Below are 6,000 nucleotides of genomic sequence, written 5' to 3' on the forward strand. Positions count from 1 at the left end.
TGGCTTAAAATAATATTCGTTTTGAGCATAAGACTGAATCATGTACCGCATTCTTGTAGAACTGCTCGTGTAGCCTTCCTACCAAAGGCGGGGAAGATCGGTCACGTGTATCCCAAAGATTATAAACCCATTAGTTTAACATCGTTCCTGCTCAAAACCTTTGAGAGGCTGATAGATGTGTATATAAGGTCCAACGTGGATGAAAAGCCGCTCTGCACAACACAGCATGCGTACACCAAAGGCAAGTCTGTAGACACCGCATTGCATAGGGTGTCAATAAGCGTAGAGAAAGCACTGGAATATAAGTAATATGCTCTAGGAATCTTCTTATACATTGCCCGGGCTTTCAATAATGTCTCTAAATGGGCGATTATGGATGGTCTTAATTACATTAAGGTACATCCAGCCTTAACCAGATGGATCTACTACATGTTAAATTGCAGGAAGGTTATATCACAATGGGAATTGTACGAGGCCACGAAATCAGTGGATAGGGGAACGCCACAGGGAGAGTTGCTATCACCTCTGCTGTGGACGCTGGTCATCAACCAACTGCTCAAGCGATTTGATGAGGGACCCGTAAAACTTAAGGCTTACGCGGATGACGTTGCAACTGTCATAAGTGGAAAGTGCCTTCCAACGATTAGCTCTTTGATGGATCGGACGCTCGGGATATTCATACCTGGGCATCAAATGTCGGGTTGAAAGTCAACGCGGATAAGACAGATATGGTCTTGTTTACAAAGAGGTAAAAGGTCCCAAATTAGATCAGGCCTAAGTTAGGAGGGGTGACCCTACAGGAGAAACCTTGCACAAAGTATCTAGGAATCACCCTAGATAGTAAGCTGTCGTGGAAGCTCAACGTGGAGGGGAGGGTGAAGAAGGCTTCAACGGCACTTTATGCAAAAAGATTGCTGGGGTGTACGTGGGGCTTATCGCCCTCTCTTTCCAATAGTGTTTTTACAGCGATTGTAAGCCCTGTTCTATACTATGGAGTTCTTGTTTGGTGGAAAGCCACACAAAAAGCAACCTACCTCAAAAAATTAGAGGGGATATGCAGATTATCAATGCTTATCATTACGGGAGCCATGAAAACAACCCCGACAGGTGCACTGTCTGCCATTCTGCACATTCCTCCTGTAGACCTGGTAGCAAAGAACTTAGCGCTAACAACAGCAACCAGGTTCGGTGCCTCGGGGCAGCTTGAGCGCCGACCATACGGCCATAGTAGTATAGCCTCATCAATCAGAAGACGAACAGACTACCTCATTCCCTGTCTGCGCTTCGAGGGTGATCTTAAGGCCACAATAGAAGTGGATTGTTCCAAAGTAGTGGAAGGAGTAGGGTCTGCGGTATACTGTGCTTATCCCGAAATAAACAGATCTTACAGGCTGTCGGATTACTATAGCGTTTTCTAAGCGGAAATAGTAGCGTAAACAAAGCAGTAGAAAGCCTGGAAGAAAATTTCCCAAGCTGCAATCGTGTTAACTTTTATACTAAGAGTAAATGCGTGTTAGAGTGTAAGCAGTCCCTGGAGAGTTTCGGGACAGGGAGAAGCATATATATATATTGGGTCCCAGGGCATATGGGAATAGACGGGAATGAAAAAGGGGATGAACTAGCTAATAAGGACGCATTCCTTGAAGCTTGCTCCGTAGACGTCCCAATTATACTGGGTGAAATTAAGCGAAGACGAGAGGTGCACCTGATCGACCAAGCAGGAAAGGCGCGGGTTCAGGCGCGGGGCTGTAAAGTGTCAGAGATTATGTGCAGGTCTTACAATCTTAGACTAACAAAGTTGCTTCTATCATTAAAAAGAGAGGTCTGTAGACTCATGACGGGTATTCTGACTGGACACTGCCTTCTAGCGTCACATGCCTTTAAATTAGGCTTGGTCAGTGATAGCAGATGCAGGAAGTGCGGGCTGGAGGAGGAAATAATCGAGCACGTTACGTGCTCGTGCCCTGCGCTTGCTAGGCTAAGACTCCAGCTATTAGGAGTGATACAGCTGTCAGATCTAGAAGCAGCAAGTGGCTTAAATCCTAGGAAGATTCTAATATTTGCCAAGACGACGGAATTATTTTATAACATAGGTCCTAGTTTTTGATAGGGTTTTTCAGTTTGGTCGTTAAAACAAACTTCTGGTAAAACTGCGGATTTATGCAGTCTATGTGAGGTCCTCATGGACCGGCCAGTTTAACTTAACCTAACCTAACCTTGGCAGTGATTTGGCAAACACTTCGAGTGTAATTCCGCCATGAAAAACTTATCAGTGAAAGCTCATTCTGCCTTGCAGATGCCTTTCGGAGTCAGCGTAAAATATGAAAGGCCCAATCCGCCAATTTGTGGGGAAAACCAAAAGGAACCCGACGGAAATTAGAATAGATGCTAGGCCTTGGTTTTTTTCAGAGGTTATAGGGCCTTGTATTTTTTTTTCGAGGCCAGAAGCAGTGACAACCTCCATGCAATCTATGATATCTGCAACGGCTTTAGATTGTGGGTGGAAACACTTTTTTATGTGAGGGTCCAACGTTTATCCAAAACTAACCAAATTTCTATTTCCCGACATAAAGTCAACCCATGTATCAAATATCAGCTTTTTGTTGGTCTTTAGCAATTATCGCATTTTTTGCCATTTTTTGAAATGTAAGATATCGATAAAGTCATATTTTATAAATTGGGTTTAGATAAGCTAGTATAAAAATTTTGAAAAGATTTCTCAATTTATGTTCAAGTTAGCATTTTAACACTGTGCTCTCGTCTGTTTGCTTATTGGGCTTTATTCTTTCACTTTCTAAGAATGTATTTTGTAGCTTAAAAGCTTTCATATCTTAATGGAATTTCTATGTACGTGAAATGACATTTTAATCGTATTCAATTAGCCGATTACTTTAATGTGAAATCTTATATTTTCTATGAATAAAATTAATTTAATAGAATCTTAAAACCTTTATGGTTTACCACAGAGCAAACTTTGTATATAGTTTTAATTGAATTTCAGCTATAACAACAATACCACGATGTTAGTTACATACAAAATTAAGTATATTATTTAACCAATTTATGATTTATATAAACACCTAAATTTTTACATACGAACAAGCTATCCATTTGCTTGGTAGCTTATATGGATCAAGCATTTTCGAAAAATCATCTCACTCAAGAAACCGAAATTTTTTTTTGCATATTTTGGAAAGACAAACATGTGGCCTTTGAGCCAGCCGTATCATGAGATGAAGAAAGATGGCTTGTTAAGTCAGAGAAAAAGTAGACTGAATTTCTTAAATGCCAAAAACTAGTTAACCTGGCTGATAAAAACTTTTCGGAAAATTGTATCAGAAAATCCAGCGGATGAGTGCAAGTTTCAAAACCAGCTAAATTCTTGCAGAACAAAAATAATGACGAATTTCAGAGAGCACTTAGGTAATATGGACAAGAATTCCGCTCATTAATATTGCGCGAAAGACTAAAGTCCCTGCGGGTTATGGAAGTTAGGAAATACCCGCGGTAGTATGCCTGTCTTAAAAGGCGATTAAAATCCAAATTCATTTCCGGGGTTGTACATAAGGCTACGGACCTGCCACATAAAAAAACTTTCAAATGAAACTTAAGAATATAAGTGTGCTCTGCACAATCTACTAGATAAGCGTTCCGGTAAACGACGACAATTACTCCAGAATTAGCGGGCTAAATATCGGGTATAGGGTTCTATCTAGCGTATTGTGTAAAAGACTGCAACCCAAATTCAGCGAACTGATTGGAATCTATCATTATGAATTGATTGACGCCTACATCCAGCTTAGGTAGTTTGTCATCTATCTATTTGGATTTAGTAAAAGTGATACTCTCTCCATTTCTTGACCTAGCGTGCAGTGGTTAATTACTTTAACGGTGTTTGTGGGATCAGCTTCACGAGAAAAGCCTGAGGGGCATACAATTATATATCCAGCATTTATCAATGCGTTTTGGTCATTTAGTGCAGTGATAGTGCTATAAACTTTCATGAAACAATACTGAATATCGCCTAATAGGAGGCATTTGGTATCTAAAACTGAATTCCTCATTGAAGCTATGTTTCAAAATAGGCATAGTTATGTAATCGGGATACACGACTTTGAACACCTTGTTTTTATATATATTCATTGTAACCTCTTTGGTCGTGAAGGTTGCTGTTTCATGTAGTCATTAAAGGAGGTGTGCCCCTCAAGGAGCTAAAGTGTTTTAGTGTTGGTTTCATCACCGGCTGGAGCAATATTCAGGCGTTTTAAAATCCCCCGTGTCGCTTTTCCTCACTTATGTATACCACTTTATTTGTTTGTGTTATTTACTTGAAGGTAAATAAGGTGAATGATGACCGTTCTCGCTTCCCAAGGCAGTCGGTTCTATGTATTGGAGCGACTTGGGATTTTTCCCGACCAAGGACGGTCATTTCAGTGTAACCCCATTTAATCTTGGGTGTGACGTTTGATCAGGATCTATATTTTGGTGAGCAGAGCCGTAATAAAATCCTCAAATCTCTTGCTGGCAGTACTTGGAGAAAAGACAAAGGAACGCTCATTACAACTTACAAAGCAATTGGCCAGCCTATTGCATGCTACGCGTCCCCTATATGGTCACCAAGCCTAAAAACTACTCACTGGAAAAAGCTGCAGGCCTGCCAAAATACTGCTCTCAGAACCGCCACGTGTTGTCTTCTTATGCCCCAGAACACGATCTACATAATGAGTCAAGAAGACTCCCCATCAGGAAGAGAAATGAGATGCTAACCAAACAGTTCCTGTTGAATACCCAGAAACCTGGGTACTTCAGCAGACATCTGATTGATGAGCCAACACCGGCCCGGGGGGCTTAAGGAGTTATCTCCGTAAGCATTATGAGGAAATACGGCACCTGCGAACTCAGCCGTATGAAGCAAAAAAAACACAAACAGATCCCCAGTGAACTCCACAAATAGGCGTCGGACCTTTATGCCAGGAATTTCCCGGTGACCGCAGTACACAAAGAAACGGTACCAAAAACTTGCGGAAGAGGAGCTCAAACTCTCCAGGGAAACGCGAGTCACTCTAGCTCAACTTCGATCTGGATATAGTAACAGGTTAAACTCTTACCTATCCAGAATCAACCCCGATATATTAAATGTATGCCTTGCTTGCAATGTGTCCCCACATGACACCAACCATCATTTTAATTGTAATGTGGAACTAATGCCTCTAACACCCCTCACATTATGGTCCACCCCAAGTTTCTTTGGACTGCCGCTAGAGGATATTGATGACAAATTGTGATCGGTCGCACCTGTTGGATGGGGCGAAGCCCTCCTCCAAAAAAAAAAACAAGAACAACATGAACCTTTCTGGTGAGTGGTTAACAGAGGATAAAGCAACGATGATCGTGCAGACAAGCCGGTGACCTACGAGTCAATTTTTTAACTAATCGGTACGTTGATTAGAGATGAGCCGTTGAAGTAAAAAACTGGAGCAAATGGTAAGACATTACCCAAATTATTCGATAACTTAGCTAGGTGGCATCTGACGCACCAGTGCTTTGGGGCTGGTTGTATGCACGAAAAGTCCATTGACGTACCAAATCAGGAAGTAACAGAATAAAATAGGCGTGAGCACCAAATACTCGTAAAGCTCGTTGCGTAAACATACTGACGTACGTTTTAAAAAATAATGATTCTTAAAAGAACTAGAGCCTGTCGAGAGGTGAAGGTAAGCTCGAACTGTGGTAACGTCATCATAAATATATATGTAGCTATGGGCGTCTTGAGAAGAGCATTTTCGGCTTCCTATCGGTAACAACCGATAGTGACAAGTGGTTGTTTTATTATCGACTTATAATCGATAAAAAATTACTATCGTAGATTTATCGGTATGTTCTCAGATTGCTATGGTTTCGTCGCTTTTTACTGGTTTCTTATCGGGTTGTCATCGACTGGCTATAGAAGTGTCATCGAATTTATACTGACGTTTTAACAGTCACGATGAGTTGGGGGAT

The sequence above is a fragment of the Eurosta solidaginis genome, chromosome 2 (genome assembly GCF_040869045.1).
Source record: "Eurosta solidaginis isolate ZX-2024a chromosome 2, ASM4086904v1, whole genome shotgun sequence".
In the NCBI taxonomy this organism is placed as follows: domain Eukaryota; kingdom Metazoa; phylum Arthropoda; class Insecta; order Diptera; family Tephritidae; genus Eurosta; species Eurosta solidaginis.